Source organism: Epinephelus lanceolatus, chromosome 16 (assembly GCF_041903045.1).
Source record: "Epinephelus lanceolatus isolate andai-2023 chromosome 16, ASM4190304v1, whole genome shotgun sequence".
In the NCBI taxonomy this organism is placed as follows: Eukaryota; Metazoa; Chordata; class Actinopteri; order Perciformes; family Serranidae; genus Epinephelus; species Epinephelus lanceolatus.
In genome coordinates this window covers 34,219,447-34,244,747 of record NC_135749.1, presented here as the reverse complement: position 1 = coordinate 34,244,747, position 25,301 = coordinate 34,219,447, and the positions used below count along the sequence as shown (strand labels likewise).

The 25,301-nt window shown below is 40.8% G+C and overlaps 4 pseudogenes across 1 annotated transcript; all 4 read right to left on the bottom strand.

Moving 5' to 3' along the window:
- Positions 1-4,955: 4,955 nt before the first annotated feature.
- On the bottom strand, positions 4,956-8,303 carry LOC144467425 (Ig kappa-b4 chain C region pseudogene; annotated as a pseudogene).
- Positions 8,304-9,345: 1,042 nt separating this feature from the next.
- On the bottom strand, positions 9,346-9,826 carry LOC117263796 (Ig kappa-b4 chain C region pseudogene; annotated as a pseudogene). Its single transcript, XR_013493581.1, has one exon. The product of XR_013493581.1 is annotated as an Ig kappa-b4 chain C region pseudogene (transcript).
- Positions 9,827-17,693: 7,867 nt separating this feature from the next.
- On the bottom strand, positions 17,694-18,026 carry LOC144467438 (Ig kappa-b4 chain C region pseudogene; annotated as a pseudogene).
- A 5,475-nt stretch (positions 18,027-23,501) lies between these two features.
- On the bottom strand, positions 23,502-23,971 carry LOC144467372 (Ig kappa-b4 chain C region pseudogene; annotated as a pseudogene).
- Between the last annotated feature and the right edge of the window lie 1,330 nt (positions 23,972-25,301).

The following is a 25,301-nucleotide window of genomic DNA, read 5'->3' as shown; positions in this document are numbered from 1 at the left end:
TCCAGGACAGACTGTCTCTATCACATGTAAAAGCAGTACACTTATAGGTGATGATATTAACCGGTACCTTCAGAAACCTGGAGAAACTCCTAAACTCCTAATTTATGATACAACAGCCCGCCAGTCCAGAGTTTCAGATCGTTTTAGTGCAACGGCACGTCAGACTGACTTCACTCTGACCATCAGAGAAGTTAAGACTGAAGATGCAGGAGTTTATTACTGTCAGCAGCATAACAGCCGCCCGTTCACACAGTGATACAACGCCATACATAAACCTCCGACAGCTAAAGAGGAACTGATCTGACTGACAGTCTTCTTTGTCAAAGTTTTACTCAAACACGGTCAGAGGTTGATGTCAGCTCTTCAACAGGCAGGTTAATATAGATGATCTTACATCAATACATTTTTTCCCCAATTATTTGCTCAGGGTTTTGTGAGATTATTTTCTTGATGTGTCTGAAAAACATAAACAGTGTTGAACTGTATTGCTGAATTTATACTCAATTGTGACTCTTTTATAGGGTTAGGAAAATGGATCCTGACATTTTCTTTCAAGTTTCTTGCAAAATGTTTCCATCCACTTTATAAACAGTAACCAATGAGGTCTCCACCTTTGTCATCTTCTTCTTTTTCCTCTCAGCCTCAGGTTTTGCAAAAACACTTGAATGTGAATATTTTCTATATTAAAGTTAATCAAAAGCATTTAAGATGGCATTGATGCTCTAAAAGAATGTTCAGGCTGCTGTAGATTCATCAAAGGTCATTTTAACATGAACTCCACTGAATCTTATTGCTCACATTAAGTCAGTCAGAGCATTTCCATAGAGAGCCACTTTGCATCAGCAGCACCATGCTCCAGTGCTCTGGGAGAGTTTATAGTCCTGAGAGTTGAACACTGGATGACTGACAGCTGTCCTTCATGACAACAGAAGCCACAGAAATCCTCCTCATCAAAAACATGACTTTGATCTCCGTCCTCATCTGGACTCTCCTCTGCTGCTGCTTCACAGGTAAAGTCCAGAGAATCAAACTCCTCTCCTCTATCAACATCTGTCCCTCTGAAATGAAGCTGACAAAACCATGATGCTGCTTTATGTTTGTGTCTCTGTATCTTCAGAGTCCAGAGGTCAGGTCACAGTGACTCAGCCTGGAGCAGTGAGCTCTACTGTGGGAGGCTCCGTCACCATCACATGTAGGACCAGTCAGGATGTTTATGAGTCTCACTTAGCCTGGTACCAAAAGAGAGATGGAGAAACTCCTAAACTGCTCATATACTCTGCCAGCACTCAAGAATCAGGGATTCCAGGTCGTTTTACAGGCAGTGGATCAAACTCTGACTTCACTCTGACCATCAGTGGAGTCCAGACTGAAGATGCAGCAGTTTACCACTGTCAGAGTGAACATTACATCAACAGTCAGTGGTTGTTCACACAGTGAAAAAGCGATGTACAAAAACCTCCCTCAGTCAGACTGAACAGAAACTGAACTGACTGCTGCAGCTGGAAGCTACTGCAGAGACTGATACACTTCACTGAGGACACACACACATACACACACACACACACACACACACACACACACACACACACAGACAGAGAGAGAGAGAGAGAGAGAAAGAGAAAGACACAATGTCAAGTGAAACAAAAAATGATCTTGGTGGAAATCAAATTAATTTCTCAATCACAGTTTCTAACCCAGTATAATCTCCTGACAGTTAATGAGAAGAGACTTGGTCATGACCTTTGACCTCAGCTTCATACTGCATCACAGCTATTTGAACTTTATCAAATTAAAAGGAATCACAAATACACAGATCAGCATCAGAAACATTCATGATCAAAAGTCATCCAAATTGGAAAATTCATTTTTTTCACTCTGTTGTTATTTTACAGATTTCACACACACACACACACACACACACACACAGACACACACACACACACACACACACACATACATTAATGGAGAGGTGTCACATCGAGGGGGTTGCCCATGGACAGGCATTACTAGCAGTTAAAGGTTTTGTGCCTTGCTCACAACAGCTCTTCAGCTCCCAGTCCCCACTCCTTGTTCAGTCCGTAGAGGACTTCAGCTGGGGACCCTCTGGTTCCCAAGCCAAGTCCCCACAGACTGAGTGACTAACTCTCATGTAAATGTAAACATATGTTATGAAAAAAAGCTTTATATCACCTAGAATCATAAAAATACAAAAGACATAAATGACCCACTTAATGTAACCACATTCATACAAGTGTATGTGTGTTACATAAGTGTTAAATCTGCTGGCAGACAGCAAGAGACAGAGACTGTCCTCTCATCTCTTTCATGTCATTGGTGACACAGGCATGCATCAACGTGTTGCTTGCCTGCCAGAAAAGCTCTGTCAAAATTGACATTTTATCCTCTTATAAGACATACTTTTATGTTGCATTTTTAGACATTTGTCGATTTTACCTGCTTATCTGACCCGGTTAAACAATTTCAGTCATCGGACGTCTAGATTTGGTATAAATAGAGTCATTGAAACATTTCTATGCCTGGCGGACACCATCATCACTGAAAACTTGTCCAATTCCCATTCATCTCAGTGGGCCAAGTCTTGGGCTCCTGCCAGTAAGTTTCACTCTTTGGAGGACCTAAATCTGCTCTGATCTCTGCCCAAGCCAGGATATATGATAATGAAGATAACGCTGTGGAGTCCTCACATGTAAGCTTTTATCCTGTGCCTCTGCTAATCAATAGCTAAACCTGGAGTAGCTTGATTTCAACACACACTACGTCTTTGCTGCTGTAGCCATTTCTCTCTGTTTCCCCAGCTTCCATCTGAACCCAGCATGCCACCACTCACCATGCCATCCGGGTGTGACCGCTGCCTTCATCTGAGTCAAAAAGTTGCCAAGCTGGAAGGACACATTTCCAACCTTTACCAACTCTATTTTCCCAGCTGCCCAGGGAAATAGGCTCCCCTGCATCCTCCTCCTCCCAGTGAAATTCAGTTCACAAACCGGTTCAATATCCTGGATGAAGAGAACTTCCCCCTGCTTTCAGAACACCATCGCAGCTCGTCCCTGATGCCATTACCCCGACGTGCACCAGTGTCCCCTGTTCCAGGTGCTCTGTCAGGCTGTCAGGTTACTTCCTACAGCCACTGACCCAACCTGGCTGCCACTCCCCCAAAATCAGCTGAGAGATACATAGCTGCCCGGGCTGTGTGCTCAACTTCTGACAGCAAGTCTCTATTGCTCACTCCTACATCTCTGGTTGCTGGTGACTCCATTGTAAGAAATATTAAATCCAAAACTACAGTGACCCATTGCATACATGGTGCTAAAATGGTGGTTTCAGCACTCTGTCAGAAGACTCCACTCACAAATATCCGCATGGGACTGAGCTCGAAATGCAACGATGCTGGTGTGTATTTCAAAAGCACTGTCAATCACAAAAAGGTTCAGCCTTGTAGACAATTCCTCCAATCATCATGCATACAGCGAGCGTCCTCTCCCGCCTACCGCTCCATTAGGTCCCAGGGAAGCTGAGCCTCCTTGTCAGTGATGATTTGTCGCATTTATCCAATGATCGTCTCGCTTTGCTGCATGAAAAAAACCTCCTCAGTGTTGTCGCATAGGAATGCTTGGAGGCTCCGCGTCCACCGTGCTGACATGAGAATGTATGACAGGGAGGTCACGTTTGAAAACTGGTGATAAACAGCTGATGTTTGAACATCATCGTCATGATGTTAAACGCATCCTAGCGTACGTTTAATGCCATGTAAATTCTTATTTTAATGTAAATTCAATAGTGCATATTTGACCATTTTTTCTGTGAAATTTTAGGGGAAGTTCAACCTCCTTTGTTGTCTCAGAGCAATCGCCCCGGTTGCACACATGGTTGCAGTCAGTTTGTCCATCACACAACTTGTGTTTTATCGACAATTTCAATCTGTTGACAATTGCTGTCAATTGTAATCTATTTGTTTTCTGTACTCACTCACAGTCTGGCTCTAGGCCTATACACACTACCATATATGCAACCACCCTGGTTGTACATGACATTACATTAGCCTTGGATAGCAAAATGTCATGTGCTGCTCTGTCTATAGACTTGTCTAAGGTATTTGACACAGTTGACTATTTGTTACTTTTAAATAAACTGTCCCAAATTGGTTTTGATTTTGTCAGCTGCCTGTCTTTTGAAAACTACCTCTCCAATAGACTGCAATGTGTAAAGATGTGTGATGTTCATTCCAATTTTTTAAATATTAAAGGTGTCCCACAGAGCTCAGTGTTTGGGCCAATATTGTTTTGAATCATGTAAATGTTAGCTGTATGCAGACGACACAAATTTATATTGTATTGCAATATCTGCTCAATCAGCCATTCAAAGTCTACAATTGTCTTTTGATTCACTTCAATTTCAGTTACGTAACTATAAGTTAGTGCTTAACCTAGACTAAACCAAATGGATGCTATTCACCAAGGCTACTCGTACTGAGTCTTTCAATATTCATTCTGCAAACGGCTCATCCATAGAGGGAGTCAAACACTACAAATACTTTGGTATCTGGCTGGATGACAGTCCTAATTTTAAGCACCATACCGAAATTTTGACTGCCAAATTGAAGATAATACTTGGCTTTCTGTACAGAAACAAGAGCCATTTTCCTTTAGTACATAGGAAAAGAATTGTAGAGTGTATTTTGGTCTGTTTTGGATGTTATATATGGAAAAGCTGCTGTCTGTACACTAAAATCACTAGACGTTGCCTACCACTCAGCCCTAAGGTTCATATCAGGTGATTGTTACAGCACCTACCACTGCCAAGTTTACCAGAAGGTTGGCTGGCCACATTTGGCTGTGAGGCGGTAACAGTTCTGGTATTTGTTCATTTATAAAGCTTGGTTTCAGATGTTTCCACCCTACGAGTCATCACTCTTAACTCTGTCCTCACAAATTCTTGGTACTCATTCAGAGAATAGGTTGTTGTCTCACACTCCTTTAATCAGAACAGAACTAGAAAGAATGTTATTTTCTTACAGTGCACCTTATACATGGAATAATCTACAAAAGACCTTAAACTTGGACACTCTGCCACCTTTTGACTGTATAAGTGCCTTATTTCTGATCTTGTTTTAACTGAGCGCACATGCTTTTATCTACGCCTTAGCAGGTCATCACCCTGTATTTCTACTTTACGAGCTCATTTATTATTGTTGTTTTGAATGATTTCATTTCTGTTTTAATTGATATGCATGATAGTTATGTGTTTGCTTATTGATTGTTTTATGTCTTTATTCATGCTCAGCATCATTGAAAATATGGGTCTCCATCAATTCATCTCCTGAATCTTGAATAAAGGCTTAAATGATTGAATGAATGAATGTCCTTTGCTGAAGTTGATCAGTCTCACTTAAATTTATTTTGGTGGAAAATCTTTAATTGGATTCATGTTGTGTCACTTTATGCAGCTGATAGACTGCTTGTTATTTCTAATCCCCAATACTTTCTTACTATTAAGACTTTTGAATTTAAATCAGAATAATTTCCAGGTAGAATTTAACAACACACAAACTTAACAGGTGAAATTTCTTCAAGTACAGACATCAGTAATAACAGAGAGCTTTGTGTTTTACTATTAAAATGGTGTTACCATGTGTATTGTCACCAAAATAAATGAACTGATCTATAATGGGAACTCATATCCACAGTGTGAAGCCCATTAAAAAATACTTATTACTGTTGTGGCTTCAGTGCATTACTTTGAGTAATGTTCCTAATATATAACATATGATAAAATCTTTATTGCTTTGAGATATTGAAACCATCAACACAAGCAAGAACATGTTCACACTGAAACGTCATGAGAGAGACAGAGAGCAGACTGAGAGCAGTAGCAGAGTAAAACCAGCACTGGTCTCTCCTCAGTGTCTCTGAGAGTGGAGTCTGGGAGCCCTGGGTGGCCTCACAGGTCACAGAGCCCACCTTCCTCCACTGGTCTGCAGGGAGCCTCAGGGTGCTGCTCCAGCTGTAGAGGCCGTCCTTCTCCAGCACCCCAGGGCTCCTGCTCTCCTCCCAGCTGCTGCTGCTGCTGCTGCTGCTGCTGCCGTCCACCTTCCAGGCCAGACTCCAGTCTGAGGGGAAGCCCTTGTTGGCCAGACACATGAGCGTGGCCTTCCCCTGCTGCAGCTCCTCACTGGAGGGGGACAGCACCGTCAGGGTGGGACGGACATCACCTAGGAGACACCAATCAGCTTAGAGGACAGGGACCACACAGCTGTCAATCAACCATCAGACACTTGGACACCTTTACTGTGTGAGAGTTGATTTTCTCCTTTAAGGAGTTTCTGTCAGATGGTTTTTCTGCTCCATCAGTCACTCACTCACACATTGTTTCACTTCCCTTTAAGAAGCCTCTCATGCAAATCAGCACAGAGAGAATCATCATACAGAATGACCTCAAATATATCAAACTACACTGGACAGAAAATATCAGAATTTAGACAAATTATTAAATGTTTTTCTTCCAAACATTGACAATACATTACTTTAGTAAAATGCATTTTACTTTTTTTTTGTGCTTAAAAAATGCATATATTACTGCACTTCCTACAATCAAATGTTCTTTATGTTGATGTCAGTTCTCATTAAAACTGTTCAAAAGATTTTCAAAATTTGAAACCACATGAATCAATCAATTAAGAATATAATCTTGATAAACATTTGTAAAACTGGTTTGCAGTTTTATCTCTTTAACATTTCAATCTGTTTGACTTCAAGTTTGATGAAAATGTACAAAGAAATGTTGATTAAAGCTGCTCTGACTTAGTCTCCATGATAAAGAAGGAGAGACAAAAAAAATTAAGTTTTACAATTAAAACATTTTTATCGACTGCAGACATTACAAAACAGACTTCTAAACAAAACTTTAAAACAGTTTATCTGGTGTTTGTGCAGAAACTTACTTCCAACATCCAGTCTGGTTCCTCCACCAAAAGTCCACCACAGTGACACAAACTCATTGAGCCGCCGTACAAAAACCTCTCACTGTAGAGAGACACGGCTCTCTGACTTTGACACACTGAAGTAAACCTACAAGCCCTCAAGATGAAACTTAACCATTAAAGTAAGAAATAAAGATTTATCTTCTAGCTTCATGTTTTATTTTCATTACAATGGACTTTTGATTTTCTCATTCAAAAGCTAACTTTGTCCTTTAATGCAAAATATGTCTAAAAACAAAATGGAAACGCAACTACTATTTCCTGCCTGTTAAATATATGATATATAGAAAACATGGCTGCTGAAAAAATAAACATTTTAAACATTTGACGTACTTCCAAATGACTCACAAACTTTGAATATATACACAGCATTTTCTATGTGAAACTTCAAACATCTACAAGCAGTATTAATTTCTCCTCCAGTAAAACAAATTCAAATAAATGTTAAAATTCCAAAGGAAAACTGTCCTATAAATCCTGCCATTAATAATCCTGATATATATAATTATCATGAACCTATGTTTATCGTAGATTATGATAAATGAAAATACATTTTGTCTGAATACATCCCACAGTGATGGTGATTTGTGTGGCTGTGAATAAGTGGGAATTCACAATAATATTCTGCAAGTAAATCAGCTCATCCAACTCGAACCAAAGCTTTTTATAAAAAGGAAGTAACACATTCCTAATCAATACTCTGGTAAAGTGATTGATAGTCAGCATCATCAGAGTAATCCAAGTCCCTGTTGGAGTCAGTCAGAGCATTTCCATAGAGAGCCACTTTGCATCAGCAGCACCATGCTCCAGTGCTCTGGGAGAGTTTATAGTCCTGAGAGTTGAACACTGGATGACTGACAGCTGTCCTTCATGACAACAGAAGCCACAGAAATCCTCCTCATCAAAAACATGACTTTGATCTCCGTCCTCATCTGGACTCTCCTCTGCTGCTGCTTCACAGGTAAAGTCCAGAGAATCAAACTCCTCTCCTCTATCAACATCTGTCCCTCTGAAATGAAGCTGACAAAACCATGATGCTGCTTTATGTTTGTGTCTCTGTATCCTCAGAGTCCAGAGGTCAGGTCACAGTGACTCAGTCTGGAGCAGTGAGCTCTGCTGTGGGAGGCTCTGTCACCATCACATGTAGAACCAGTCAGAATGTTTATAGCTCTAACTACTTAGCCTGGTACCAACAGAGAGATGGAGAAACTCCTAAACTGCTCATTTACTCTGCCAGCACTCGAGAATCAGGGATTCCAGGTCGTTTTACAGGCAGTGGATCAAACTCTGACTTCACTCTGACCATCAGTGGAGTCCAGACTGAAGATGCAGCAGTTTACTACTGTCAGAGTGCACATTACATCAGCAGTCAGTGGTTGTTCACACAGTGAAAAAGCATCGTACAAAAACCTCCCTCAGTCAGACTGAACAGAAACTGAACTGACTGCTGCAGCTGGAAGCTACTGCAGAGACTGATACACTTCACTGAGGACACACACACACACACACACAGGCCCAAAATACACACACATACACAAACAGGACCCATACATATGCATTAATCGGGAGATGAGGGGACTGTCCATGGATAAGTGCCCGAAGCAGTCGAGGCTTTGGTGCCTTGCTCAATGACAGCTCTTCAGCTCCCAATCCCCACTCTGTGTTCAGTCAGTACAGGCACTTGAACTGGGGACCCTCTGGTTCCCAAGCCAAGTCCCAACAAACTGAGCTCCTGCCACTCATGTAAATATAAACAGGCTTTATATGACCTGGAATTATAAAAATACAAAAGACGTCATTGACACTTTAACTATATCTACACATATAAGTGTGTTACATAAGTGTCAAATCTGCTGGCAGACACTAAGAGACAGAGACTGTCCTTTGATCTCTCTCATGTCATGTCCTTTGTTGAAGTTACTCTGTCTCATTTAAATGTGATTTGGTGGAAAATCTCAAATTAGATTCATGTTATGTGACTTTTTGCAGATGATACACTGTTCCTCTTATTATTAAGAGTTTTGAATTAAAATCTGCACAATAATTTATAGGCAGAATTTAACAACACACAAACTTAACTGGAGAAATTTCTTCCAGGACAGACATCAGTAATAACAGAGAGCTTTGGGTTTTACTATTAGAAATGTCTTACCATGTGTATTCTTACCAAAATAAATTGATTGATCTATCATGGGAACTGCAGTAAAAGAATAGCCACAGTCTGAAACCCATTAAAATTAGTCTGAAAAAAAGACTCACTGCTGTTGTGGCTTTTGTGCATTAGTTTGAGTAATGCTCCTGATATATTACATATGTCCTAGAAATGAAGTCACATGAAACTCATATGATACATTTGATCAAATCTTTATTGCTTTGAGATATTGAAACCATCAACACAAGCAAGAACATGTTCACACTGAAACGTCATGAGAGAGACAGAGAGCAGACTGAGAGCAGTAGCAGAGTAAAACCAGCAGCAGAGTCCCAGTGAGTCAGGTCAGGACTGGGAACACTGGTCTCTCCTCAGTGTCTCTGAGAGTGGAGTCTGGGAGCCCTGGGTGGCCTCACAGGTCACAGAGCCCACCTTCCTCCACTGGTCTGCAGGGAGCCTCAGGGTGCTGCTCCAGCTGTAGAGGCCGTCCTTCTCCAGCACCCCAGGGCTCCTGCTCTCCTCCCAGCTGCTGCTGCTGCTGCTGCTGCTGCTGCCGTCCACCTTCCAGGCCAGACTCCAGTCTGAGGGGAAGCCCTTGTTGGCCAGACACATGAGCGTGGCCTTCCCCTGCTGCAGCTCCTCACTGGAGGGGGGCAGCACCGTCAGGGTGGGACGGACATCACCTAGGAGACACCAATCAGCTTAGAGGACAGGGACCACACAGCTGTCAATCAACCATCAGACACTTGGACACCTTTACTGTGTGAGAGTTGATTTTCTCCTTTAAGGAGTTTCTGTCAGATGTTTTTTCTGCTCCATCAGTCACTCACTCACACATTGTTTCACTTCCCTTTAAGAAGCCTCTCATGCAAATCAGCACAGAGAGAATCATCATACAGAATGACCTCAAATATATCAAACTACACTGGACAGAAAATATCAGAATTTAGACAAATTATTAAACATTTTCCTCCCAAACATTGACGATACATTACTTTAGTAAAATGCATTTTACATTTTTTTCTTTGTGCATAAAAAATGCATATATTACTGCACTTCCTACAATCAAATGTTCTTTATGTTGATGTCAATTCTCATTAAAACTGTTCAAAAGATTTTCAAAATTTGAAACCACATGAATCAGTCACCGTTAGTTTATTCCTAAAAAGTTGATGCTGAAGTTATTAGAAAAAAATAGTTATCACTGAGGTGGAACATTAAGAAAATACTCTTGATAAACATTTGTAAAACTGGTTTGCAGTTTTTTTTACATTTCAACCTGTTTGACTTCAAGTATGATGAAAATGTACAAAGAAATGTTGATTAAAGCTGCTCTGACTTCAAACATAAGAAATAACATGAATACTGCAGACATTACAAAACAAACTAAACAGTTTATCTAGTATTTGTGCAGAAACTTACTTCCAACATCCAGTCTGGTTCCTCCACCAAAAGTCCACCACAGTGATACAAACTCATTGAGCCGCTGTACAAAAACCTCTCACTGTAGAGAGACACGGCTCTCTGACTTTGACACAAACAAACTCACCAAAAATATTCCCAGTTTACCCAGATTGTGTAATAACTGGTTTAACTGTTTAGAGACTGATTCACAAACTTTGAATATATACACAACATTTTCTGTGTGAAACTTCAAACATCTACAAGCAGTATTAATTTCTCCTCCAGTAAAACAAATTCAAATAAATGTAAAAATTCCAAAGGAACACTGTCCTATAAATCCTGCCATTAATAATCCTGATATATATAATTATCATGAACCTATGTTTATCGTAGATTATGATAAATGAAAATACATTTTGTCTGAATACATCCCACAGTGATGTTGATTTGTGTGGCTGTGAATAAGTGGGAATTCACAATAATATTCTGCAAGTAAATCAACTCATCCAACTCAAACCAAAACTTTTTATAAAAAGGAAGTAACACATTCCTAATCAATACTCTGGTAAAGTGATTGATCCACTGATAGTCAGCATCATCAGAGTAATCCAAGTCCCTGTTGGAGTCAGTCAGAGCATTTCCATAGAGAGCCACTTTGCATCAGCAGCACCATGCTCCAGTGCTCTGGGAGAGTTTATAGTCCTGAGAGTTGAACACTGGATGACTGACAGCTGTCCTTCATGACAACAGAAGCCACAGAAATCCTCCTCATCAAAAACATGACTTTGATCTCCGTCCTCATCTGGACTCTCCTCTGCTGCTGCTTCACAGGTAAAGTCCAGAGAATCAAACTCCTCTCCTCTATCAACATCTGTCCCTCTGAAATGAAGCTGACAAAACCATGATGCTGCTTTATGTTTGTGTCTCTGTATCCTCAGAGTCCAGAGGTCAGGTCACAGTGACTCAGTCTGGAGCAATCAGCTCTACTGTGGGAGGCTCCGTCACCATCACATGTAGGACCAGTCAGAATGTTTATAGCTCTAACCGCTTAGCCTGGTACCAACAGAGAGATGGAGAAACTGCTAAACTGCTCATATACTATGCCAGCACTCGACAATCAGGGATTCCAGGTCGTTTTACAGGCAGTGGATCAAACTCTGACTTCACTCTGACCATCAGTGGAGTCCAGACTGAAGATGCAGCAGTTTACTACTGTCAGAGTTATCATTACATCAACAGTCAGAACGTGTTCACACAGTGAAAAAGCGTCGTACAAAAACCTCCCTCAGTCAGACTGAACAGAAACTGAACTGACTGCTGCAGCTGGAAGCTACTGCAGAGACTGATACACTTCACTGAGGACACACACACACACACACACACACACACAAAGCAGTGGCAGCTGCTGGTCTTTCAAACAGAGAAAGCTAACTTTAAGTTTACATCATAAAATTTGTCATATTGTAGCGAGGCAGTAACTTTTAAAAGGAACATTTAATTGAAGCAGTTTTTCAACCACACTCATGCCATAGAACCACAGCAAAACACACCTCAAAGATTTTATATGGGTTTAAACACCTGAACTGTGTACAAACGGTGAAAATGAGCTATATCGCTTATGGAAATAAGCAACTCCAGATGGCACTCTGTCAGAAGACTCCACTCGCAAATATCTGCATGGGACTGAGCTCGAGATGTGAAGTGCTGTCAGTCACAAAGGGGTTCAGCCTTGTAGACAATTCCTCCAATCATCATGCATACACCGAGCGTCCTCTCACGCATACCGTTCCATTAGGACCCAGGGAAGCTGAGCCTCCCTGGAAGTGACGATTTTGTTGCATTTATCCAATGACCGTCTCGCTTTGCTGCATGAAAAAAACCTGCTCAACGCTGTGTCATAGAAATGCATGAAGCATCCGCGTCCGCTGTGCTGACACGAGAATGTATAAAAGGGAGGTCGCGTTTGAAAACTGGTGATAAACAGCTGACGTTTGAACATCATAGTCATGGTGTTCAACGCATCCTAGAGCACATTTAATGCAATATAAATTCTTATTTTAATGTAAATTCAATAGTGCATATTTGACCATTTCTTCTATGAAATTTTAGGGGAAGTTCAACCTCCCTTGTTGTCTCAGAGCAATCGCCCCTGACACAAACTGTGCACACACAATTTTAATTAAAATCTCTTTTCCTTATTTGATTGATTTGCCAGTTAATAAAGAGGAAACAAGTTCAGACTTTAAATTAGAAAAGACTTGGTCACGACCTTTGACCTCATACTGGATTGCAGCCATCTCAACTCTGTCCAGTTACAAGAAAACATCGACACACAGAGCAGCATCAGAAATATTCATGATAAAATGTAGTCCAAACAGAACTTGTGAATGAATGAATGAACTTTGTTAAATCTCTGCTTAACATAGTACGGAGCAACAACCCAATGCTGCAGGGATGCAGACACTCAGCAATCTCATTCGAAGTCACTTCTTGTGAGCTGTTTGGTATATGCATTTATTTTTCTATTTTCATTCAATAATATGTAATGCAGAAATACACCTTGATTAAACATAATGCTGTAGATTAGAATATGAGTGCTAGTGTGACCCAATAAACTGCAGTGCATTGCAAAGTTAAGCAAATCAACATTTACTGAAAAAAAGATGACTGAAATCACTTTCTAGATTCCAAACATTATTATCAAACGAAATACTCAGTCTCATTAACGTCTAATTATGTTAAGCCACGCAACATCATATTAAAGACACATTGTTTCAGTCACAAAATATATTAGGCTATAGCTCTAATATTTATCGTGGCAAAAAAACAAAAATAAACAGTTCTTTATGGTATAGCCTGTTTTACACAAAATGAATATTCACAGCCAATATAAGAAAACTTAAACGTGACAATTGAGTGTATTATTTGTGTTTCCTTTTACGCAGGTGGAACTTGCCCACCGTGCGCACCTCTCCTCCCTCTCCGGTCCCTGGCTGTTGGTCACAGATTTCTTCCCATGTAGCGTTCCTTTGTGAGACAGTCAGGTTTCTTTGCTGTAGCTCATTTAAGTGTTTATTGGCCTCATCTACCAACACCTCTAATTCCATAGGGTCGAATTTCACTTTGCGCTCTCTCTCCAAACTCACAATGCTGCAAACCATAAAACATGCAAAACCCTCATTTAAATAGGGTGTCTCCAACATGTTTGCACCTCTTGTCATTTACGCAATCACTCTTAGTAAATCACCTGCAAACCGCAGTTCAGCCCTACACGCAAAATTCTAGATTGCGCAGGCAAATTAGCACACGCACATTAGGATCTTAGTAGATCCGGCCCTAAGTTGTTAGATATGATAGAAAACATTGTTTGTGCATTTTCCCAAGAAATCCACCAAACTCTTGTATTACGATACGTTGAAAACCAACAAGCCCTGATCATAAAACGTTTCTGACCTCCTTGTGTCATAGGCCTGCATGGCATCATTAATGTAGGAGGGTGCCTGACTGTGTAGACCTCTAAAAGTGAAAACTAGTTTAAACTAGATTTTTTATTGAATGGGAAGTGGGCAACAAAAATGAAGACAAGTGTGATGTGAGATCTTTTTAAGGACCTGGTCAAAGGCCATATGACAGTCCACTGGACCACTGGTTAGTGATGCATGGATGTGAAAGACATGGCAAAACAAAGTTACAACAGAGTAATTGGACAAAATATATCGGTGTATTAGAATCTTGATTTTACCTCCAGGCACACCAGCACAACATTGTACGATGTATCTTGACTGGAAAATACAGAAGTGGATCAGACACTTCAAATGCTGCTCAAGAGTCAATGCCTGGTCAAAAGTGACACCTATATTTCTGAGGGCAGATTGAACAGATGAAAAAAATAGAAACATCAGAACACTTTAACAATTAAACTTTGATAAGATGTTAGAAACATATCAGCATATAAAGCATCTTCTTAAAGTAACACCACAGTCACATCATCTTCTACACTGATGATATTACATTGAACATGAAAAAACCTGCGTCTTGTCTCTTTAAGTAAATAATGTGAATATTTATTGAAGCAGTTTTTTGTTTATTCTGTTCTGCTTTTAAATTTACAAAAAACGATCAGTTACAGACTGTGGAGTTTACATTTTCTCTAAGGTGTTTAAATTAACGTAGATCTCTTTGCCAAAAGAATTAACAGGACATCTAGCAAAATAAAATGGGTGTCATGGTATGAAACCTTTTCTGTCACACTCTCTTAAGAGGTGGTGAATATTTTTTTGGTCATTATTTTCTCTTTCACACCTGTAAAACAAAGACCCCACTATAAATATTATAACAATTTTATGAACAGAATCAACTGCATTAACGTGGAGGAAGCCAAATGAAAATTTTACCATCCTTTCATACCCTATTATATTAAGAAACATTGATATTACCAATGCTGTCACCACTGTGCAGGGCAGGAATTTCACGAGGGCCACGAGGGCCATGGCTCTTGTGCCCTCCTCATTTGGCCCTGTGCCCTTGAAAAAAATATCTGCCCTAAGGCCACAGTGGCCTTGATGCCCCGCCCGCACTGCCCCAGGTGATTTTGCGGTTTTCTCCTGTGCCTCTTTCCTGTCAACACGGCTTTGACACCTGCTCTGTTGAGAAAAAAAATGCGATGACATTGTGGACTCTTATTGAGCAACATCAAATGAGACGATGCCTACATCACCAGTGGTGAGTTTGATTCGAGCCTGGCATGAACGGGCTGTAAAGACAGCTTGACACCAGTCTATCACCGGCCGACCAGGAGACTTCATCAAACGCCTGAGCAGGGATCGGTACCGAGACCCGGTATTAAACAACCCAAGGCAAGTTTAATCAACACCGTAATAACAGTAAGCTCCGGTATTATCTGCGTCACTTTTTAAAGTTTCGGTTTCATGTATCATCATTGTGCAGCAGTACAGATGAAGAGAATATAACTTCAAGATGACTCTAGTTAACGACAGCTACACTTGTTATTGTGAGTAAGTGCAATAAAACCTCTGCCAGCCAAGCCAATACTTTATCAATACATGTGATCAGCATGTAGAAAGCCACATTTCAGTCTGCTCTGTCCGCAGTCTCTCATTCACCGCTATTATGATTTACGATCGCGGTCGACACAAGCACATCGCGCTCGTGGTGCTAACAGCAAAGTGTTAAAGACAAACTAAATGAAAGCTGTCTGTGTGTAGGCTAACACTTTATCTGAACATGTACCTGAGGCAGCCGACCTGCAGGCAGTGAGTGTCCTCAGTAGAGGAGGGACAGAGAGCAGGATGAATGACTGATACTGATGTTTGTCTTCATGCTGAGATAACGTGACTTTCTTCACTCAGTATTGTGATGTCAGGAGGAATATTTATATTCCAGTCAGATATTATTGGGTTTTAAATAGTGACTTTGGTGTTGTTGTAAACATGACTGTTGCTGCCATGGACTGTATAAAACTATATCCTGTGTAACTGGCCTATAAGGAAAGCATCAGGAGGTAAGGTGTGTGCATGTGTGCGTGTGTGTGTGTGGAGGAAAGGGGAGAGTGAGATGCTGGTAGAGATAGTGTGTGTTATTAGATACTGTTAATGTCACTTATTATGCTTCTGTGCATTGATAGCTCTTTTTAGTCTGTTTCTGCATCATGTTGAGGAGGGCCATGCCTGTAAATGTATGCAAAAAAAAAATAAAAAGAGGATCGGTTGCTCGCTGCTAAAAATGTGGCCCGTTGACATTATCTGGTTTTGAAATGCGGCCCAGTTGAAATAGTAGCCTAATTGAATAGCCCTGCTGTAGTTTGCTTGTTTGTTTGTTAGCTATCTAACAACACATCAAAAATAATTGTAAGCCAGTCTTGTTCAGTGAATCAGTTTATCATGTACATTCAAAAAATATTTAGGCCTAATATTTAAGATTGTTTGCTTATAAATACATGAACCTGGTTGTTCTATATTTAAAACACATTGGGTTTATTGGTGCTATTAAATAAATCACATTATTACTTTTTATACTCATTATTATTAATAGCATTAGCAGTTGAGGCTTTGGTGCCTTGCTCAATGACAGCTCTTCAGCTCCCAGTCCCCACTCTGTGTTCAGTCGGTACAGGCACTTGAACTGGGGACCCTCTGGTTCCCAAGCCAAGTCCCAACAAACTGAGCTCCTGCCACTCATGTACGAAAGAAACATCGATTCACTACCCCATTTCAAATCACAACTCAAAACACATCTGTTTAAAACTGCCTATTCCATCTGATGCCAATTGCTCTGTCACTTTCTATTGTTTTTTTTTTTTTGTTTTTGTTTTTGTTTTTAAATTGTTGTTTCTTTTTAATGTCTTTTTGATGTCATTTTGTGTATCTGTACGGTGTCCTTGAGTGCCAAGAAAGGCGCCTTCAAATAAAATGTATTATTATTATTATTAAAAGACATAATTGACACTTTAACTATATCTATACATATAAGTGTCAAATCTGCTGGCAGACACTAAGAGACAGAGACTGTCCTTTGATCTCTCTCATGTCATGTCCTTTGTTGAAGTTACTCTGTCTCATTTAAATATGATTTGGTGGAAAATGTCAAATTAGATTCATGTTATGTCAATTTATGCAGATGATACACTGTTCCTCTTATTATTAAGAGCTTTGAATTAAAATCTTCTGTATAATTTATAGGCAGAATTTAACAACACACAAACTTAACTGGAGAAATTTCTTCCAGGACAGACATCAGTAATAACAGAGAGCTTTGGGTTTTACTATTAGAAATGTCTTACCATGTGTATTCTTACCAAAATAAATTCATTGATCTATATTGGGAACTGCAGTAGAAGATTATCCACAGTCTGAAAAAGTATTCTGAAAAATAAAGACTCATTACTGTTGTGGCTTTTGTGCATTAGTTTGAGTAATGCTCCTAATATATAACATATGTCCAAGAAATGAAGTCACATGACGGCACTCATATGATACATTTGATCAAATCTTTATTGCTTTGAGATATTGAAACCATCAACACAAGCAAGAACATGTTCACACTGAAACGTCATGAGAGAGACAGAGAGCAGACTGAGAGCAGTAGCAGAGTAAAACCAGCAGCAGAGTCCCAGTGGGTCAGGTCAGGACTGGGAACACTGGTCTCTCCTCAGTGTCTCTGAGAGTGGAGTCTGGGAGCCCTGGGTGGCCTCACAGGTCACAGATCCCACCTTCCTCCACTGGTCTGCAGGGAGCCTCAGGGTGCTGCTCCAGCTGTAGAGGCCGTCCTTCTCCAGCACCCCAGGGCTCCTGCTCTCCTCCCAGCTGCTGCTGCTGCTGCTGCTGCTGCTGCCGTCCACCTTCCAGGCCAGACTCCAGTCTGAGGGGAAGCCCTTGTTGGCCAGACACATGAGCGTGGCCTTCCCCTGCTGCAGCTCCTCACTGGAGGGGGGCAGCACCGTCAGGGTGGGACGGACATCACCTAGGAGACACCAATCAGCTTAGAGGACAGGGACCACACAGCTATTTTCTCCTTTAAGGAGTTTCTGTCAGATGGTTTTTCTGCTCCATCAGTCACTCACTCACACATTGTTTCACTTCCCTTTAAGAAGCCTCTCATGCAAATCAGCACAGAGAGAATCATCATACAGAATGACCTCAAATATATCAAACTACACTGGACATAAAATATCAGAATTTGGAAAAATTCTTTCTTATCCAAAACCTTGACTAACCATTACATATTAATGGCATATTTAGTGGAAACAGAACCAAAATTAGAAATTAAACAGATTACAATCAAATGTTCTTCATGTGGATTTCAGTCATCATTAAAAAAAAGTGTTAAAAAGATTTTCAAAATCTAAAACACTAGATGACAAAATGAAGTGATCTTGCACATTTTCTAATACCCACTTTTATCTTCACTCTGTTCAACAATATTTAACAACTGATTCTTAATTTGTTCTAAAAACAGGTATTATTTAGCAGGAACATTTAGATATAATCTCAGAAAACATTTGGAAAACAGTTTTGTGAGTTTGCAGTTTTATCATCTCTATATTTCAAGCTTTTTTTTTTTAAATCCCAGTGTGATGGAATTTTGTGAAGCCACTGTGAGTCACTCTCCATGGTTAAGGAGGAGAAATAAAAACATGAATAATAAACTCAGTTTTTTTTAATCTATTGCAAATATTACAAATCAGAATTTAAAACATAACAATATGGTATCTAGTATTTGTGAAGAAACTTACTTAACCTAATCAATACTCTGGTAAAGTGACTGATCCATTGATAATCAGCATCATCAGAGTAATCCAAGTCCCTGTTGGAGTCAGTCAGAGCATTTCCATAGAGAGCCACTTTGCATCAGCAGCACCATGCTCCAGTGCTCTGGGAGAGTTTATAGTCCTGAGAGTTGAACACTGGATGACTGACAGCTGTCCTTCATGACAACAGAAGCCACAGAAATCCTCCTCATCAAAAACATGACTTTGATCTCCGTCCTCATCTGGACTCTCCTCTGCTGCTGCTTCACAGGTAAAGTCCAGAGAATCAAACTCCTCTCCTCTATCAACATCTGTCCCTCTGAAATGAAGCTGACAAAACCATGATGCTGCTTTATGTTTGTGTCTCTGTATCCTCAGAGTCCAGAGGTCAGGTCACAGTGACTCAGTCTGGAGCAGTGAGCTCTGCTGTGGGAGGCTCCGTCACCATCACATGTAGGACCAGTCAGAATGTTTATAGCTCTAACTACTTAGCCTGGTACCAACAGAGAGATGGAGAAACTCCTAAACTGCTCATATACCTTGCCAGCACTCGACAATCAGGGATTCCAGATCGTTTTACAGGCAGTGGATCAAACTCTGACTTCACTCTGACCATCAGTGGAGTCCAGACTGAAGATGCAGCAGTTTACTACTGTCAGAGTTATCATTACATCAACAGTCAGTACGTGTTCACACAGTGAAAAAGCGTCGTACAAAAACCTCCCTCAGTCAGACTGAACAGAAACTGAACTGACTGCTGCAGCTGGAAGCTACTGCAGAGACTGATACACTTCACTGAGGACACACACACACACACACACACACACAAAGCAGTGGCGGCTGCTGGTCTTTCAAACAGGGGAAGCTCACTTTAAGTTTACATCATAAAATTTGTCATAGTGTAGCGAGGCAGTAACTTATAAAAGGAACATTTCATTGAAGCAGTTTTTCAACCACACTCATGCCATAGAACCACAGCAAAACACACCTCAAAGATTTTCAGATGGGTTTAAACACCTGAACTGTGTACAAACGGTGAAAATGAGCTATATCGCTTATGGAAATAAGGAACTCCAGATGGCACTCTGTCAGAAGACTCCACTCGCAAATATCTGCATGAGACTGAGTTCGAAATGTGAAGCACTGTCAATCACAAAGGGGTTCAGCCTTTTAGACAATTCCTCCAATCATCATGCATACACCGAGCGTCCTGGCCACCGCTCCATTAGGTCCCACGGAAGTTAAAGGGAAATTTCAGTTTATTTCAACCTGTCTCCTCTCGTCCTAAATTTGTTTCAAGTGACTAGTGCCATAGAAATAATAGTTAGCATGTTAGCCGTTAGCCTAGATACAGCCGGGGCGCATAGTAGCGTCAGACCTGTTAAAATGTAAGTGAAAGGGCAACCTTCAAGTGCAAAGTTAGTCCACTAAACAAGCTTTTCTTCCACAAAGACCGCCTCATATCGTTAGGATAAATGTCAGAGAACATATAGAAAACGACATGTAAACGTGTTGTCTTACCTTACCGGTGTGCTGCCATGTTTGTTTACCATTTAGCTCTGCTTTCCAAAGCGCGGCCGAAATATTGCGACAACAAGTAGCGATCTCATAGCGTGCCTGAAATCTCGCGAGCTCTAGATAAAGCCCAGCTGGATACTACTCCAGGTGGAGGTGTCTCGTAGAGCCCTGCACGGGACTGTTTTCTTCAACCCGCTCCTGCCCGCTCCCGCTGAATTTCTGACCATTACCGCCCGCAACCGCAACGTGTGTATTACACTCCTGCCTGCTCCCGCAATGTGTATGTCCACTGCTGCCCGCACCCACAAAACTCTGAGAATTTATGCCCGCACAATAATAGAGATCGATGATTTTGTGCCTTCTCCCGTCCCGCAGCACAAAACATGTCATTTTATAGGCTATTAATAAAGAGATTCATGGGGTTGTTTGTATCGTTTCCCTGGTCTGCATGTCTTTTGACGCACTGGTCAGGAGTAGTGCTCCTATTTCATTGTTTTCATTTAGTTTTTAATGAAATAAAGGCTTTTTCATATTCTATTCTCCTCCTCTGTATTTTATTTATTTTTCTACCTTTATATAATCACGCAGTGATTGAGGTTAAGGCAGGCCTGGCGCCAGGATGAAGTTACTGAGGGGGCGGTTAAAAATTACGAGGGGGCAAATCTTTATTATGCAACATAGGTTCACACAGTGAGTTATAAAGAGCACGCAGACGGGCGTAATGACAGCTCGTCACCGGTGAAACACAATAAACTGCACGTCTTCTTTCATGTTTGTCTCATGACAGATGGAGCTTACAGACAGACACACAGACAGGTGGAGCAAGCGGCAAATTGGTATGAAAGCTGGTTCAGGGCATATTTGTCCATTTATGAATAAATATAGAGTGGAAACGCTCATGCATGTGCACCAAGATCCCACAGTGTTTTTTTTTAGCCGCCTGTTCCCGCCCGCAGCAAAGTCCCAATGCAGCCCTCTAGTGTCTCGTCCTCGGTCACATCCAGACCTTGAAAATAAGGCTGCAACCGGTCCCATTCCTTGCAACAGAGGCATTCCTCTTCTGTGGGCACTGGGGCACAGCATTCACAGGTACACCACCAATCTCCAGAGCTACACAGCCTTGCAGCAGCCATTTCTCCTCTCTCGTCCTCTACCTGTTGCGCCTCTCTCTCTCTCCTCCTCCATTCTTCAATTTCACAAAGCTCTTCCTCAGTGTATTCTGGCTTAAATAAATAAGGGTGGCCATCAAACTCTGCAAAATCTAATTCCTCCTCCACAAAGTTGAAGTCTGGCAAAAAGTCAGCCATTATTCTATAAATCTTTCATAAAATAAATGAATGAACTTTTCAGGCTACTGTCCGGTTCTGTCTTCCAGCTGTTGCTGTTTGTTCTCGCGATATTTCAGGCACGGTATGAGATCGCTGCTTGTTCTCGCGATATTTCGGCCGCACTTTGGAAAGCAGAGCTAAATGGTAAACAAACATGGCAGCACAACAGTAAGGTAAGACAACACGTTTACATGTCGTTTTCTATATGTTCTCTGACATTTATCCTAACGATATGAGGCGGTCTTTGTGGAAGAAAAGCTTGTTTAGTGGACTAACTTTGCACCTGAAAGGATGCCCGTTCACTTACGTTTTAACAGGTCTGACGCTACTATGCGCCCCGGCTGTATCTAGGCTAACGGCTAACATGTTAACTATTATTTCTATGTCACTAGTCACTTGAAACAAATTTAGGACGAGAGGAGACAGGTTGAAATAAACTGAAATTTCCCTTTAACTTCCGTGGGACCTAATGGAGCGGTGGCCAGGAGAGGACACTCGGTGTATGCATGATGATTGGAGGGATTGTCTAAAAGGCTGAACCCCTTTGTGATTGACAGTGCTTCACATTTTGAACTCAGTCTCATGCGGATATTTGTGAGTGGAGTCTTCTGACAGAGTGCCATCTGGAGTTGCTTATTTCCATAAGCGATATAGCTCATTTTCACCGTTTGTACACAGTTCAGGTGTTTAAACCCATGTGAAAATCTTTTAGGTGTGTCTAACTATTATTTTTATGTCACTAGTCACTTGAAACAAATTTAGGACGAGAGGAGACATCTGACCATCAGTGGAGTCCAGACTGAAGATGCAGCAGTTTACTACTGTCAGAGTTATCATTACATCAACAGTCAGTATTCGTTGACACAGTGAAAAAGCGTCATACAAAAACCTCCCTCAGTCAGACTGAACAGAAACTGAACTGACTGCTGCAGCTGGAAGCTACTGCAGAGACTGATACACTTCACTGAGGACACACACACACAAACACACACACACAGAGGCCCAAAATACACACACATACACAAACAGGACCCATACATATGCATTAATGGACAGATGAGGGGACTGTCCATGGAAAGTGCCCGACGCAGTTGAGACTTGGGTACCTTGCTCAATGACAGCTCTTCAGCTCCCAGTCCCCACTCTGTGTTCAGTCAGTACAGGCACTTGAACTGGGGACCCTCTGGTTCCCAAGCCAAGTCCCAACAAACTGAGCTCCTGTCACTCATGTAAATGTAAACAGGCTTTATATGACCTGGAATTATAAAAATACAAAAGACACGTCATTGACACTTTAACTATATCTACACATATAAGTGTGTTACATAAGTGTCAAATCTGCTGGCAGACACTAAGAGACAGAGACTGTCCTTTGATCTCTCTCATGTCATGTCCTTTGTTGAAGTTACTCTGTCTCATTTAAATGTGATTTGGTGGAAAATCTCAAATTAGATTCATGTTATGTCAATTTATGCAGATGATACACTGTTCCTCTTATTATTAAGAGCTTTGAATTAAAATCTTCTGTATAATTTATAGGCAGAATTTAACAACACACAAACTTAACTGGAGAAATTTATTCCAGGACAGACATCAGTAATAACAGAGAGCTTTGTGTTTTACTATTAGAAATGTCTTACCATGTGTATTGTTACTAAAATAAATTGATTGATCTATAATGGAAACTGCAGTAGAAGATTATCCACAGTCTGAAACCCATTAAAATTAGTCTGAAAAAAAGACTCACTGCTGTTGTGGCTTTTGTGCATTAGTTTGAGTAATGCTCCTAATATATAACATATGTCCAAGAAATGAAGTCACATGAAACTCATATGATACATTTGATCAAATCTTTATTGCTTTGAGATATTGAAACCATCAACACAAGCAAGAACATGTTCACACTGAAACGTCATGAGAGAGACAGAGAGCAGACTGAGAGCAGTAGCAGAGTAAAACCAGCAGCAGAGTCCCAGTGAGTCAGGTCAGGACTGGGAACACTGGTCTCTCCTCAGTGTCTCTGAGAGTGGAGTCTGGGAGCCCTGGGTGGCCTCACAGGTCACAGAGCCCACCTTCCTCCACTGGTCTGCAGGGAGCCTCAGGGTGCTGCTCCAGCTGTAGAGGCCGTCCTTCTCCAGCACCCCAGGGCTCCTGCTCTCCTCCCAGCTGCTGCTGCTGCTGCTGCTGCTGCCGTCCACCTTCCAGGCCAGACTCCAGTCTGAGGGGAAGCCCTTGTTGGCCAGACACATGAGCGTGGCCTTCCCCTGCTGCAGCTCCTCACTGGAGGGGGGCAGCACCGTCAGGGTGGGACGGACATCACCTAGGAGACACCAATCAGCTTAGAGGACAGGGACCACACAGCTGTCAATCAACCATCAGACACTTGGACACCTTTACTGTGTGAGAGTTGATTTTCTCCTTTAAGGAGTTTCTGTCAGATGGTTTTTCTGCTCCATCAGTCACTCACTCACACATTGTTTCACTTCCCTTTAAGAAGCCTCTCATGCAAATCAGCACAGAGAGAATCATCATACAGAATGACCTCAAATATATCAAACTGCACTGGACAGAAAATATCAGAATTTAGACAAATTATTAAACGTTTTCCTTCCAAACATTGACGATACATTACTTTAGTAAAATGCATTTTACATTTTTTTTTGTGCATAAAAAATGCATGTATTACTGCACTACCTACAATCAAATGTTCTTTATGTTGATGTCAATTCTCATTAAAACTGTTCAAAACATTTTCAAAATTTGAAACCACATGAATCAATCACCGTTAGTTTATTCCTAAAAAGTTGATTCTCAATTTATTAGAAAAAAATAGTAATCACTGAGGTTGAACATTAAGAAAATACTCTTGATAAACATTTGTAAAACTGGTTTGCAGTTTTTTTTTACATTTCAACCTGTTTGACTTCAAGTATGATGAAAATGTACAAAGAAATGTTGATTAAAGCTGCTCTGACTTCAATAACATAACATAAATACTGCAGACATTACAAAACAGACTTCTAAACATAACTTTAAAACAGTTTATCTAGTATTTGTGCAGAAACTTACTTCCAACATCCAGTCTGGTTCCTCCACCAAAAGTCCACCACAGTGATACAAACTCATTGAGCCGCCGTACAAAAACCTCTCACTGTAGAGAGACACGGCTCTCTGACTTTGACACACTGAAGTAAACCTACAAGCCCTCAAGATGAAACTTAACCATTAAAGTAAGAAATAAAGATTTATCTTCTAGCTTCATGTTTTATTTTCATTACAAAGGACTTTTGCTTTTCTCATTCAAACACTAACTTTGTCCTTTAATGCAAAATATGTCTAAAAACAAAATGGAAAGGCAACTACTGTTTCTTGCCTGTTAAATATATAATATAAAGAAAACATGGCTGCTGAAAAAATAAACATTTTAAACATCTGACTTACTTCCAACATCCAGTCTGGTTCCTCCACCGAACGTGTACCACAGTGATACAACCTCATTGAGCCGCCGTACAAAAACCTCTCACTGTAGAGAGACACGGCTCTCTGACTTTGACACAAACAAACTCACCAAAAATATTCCCAGTTTACCCAGATTGTGTAATAACTGGTTTAACCGTTTAGAGACTGATTCACAAA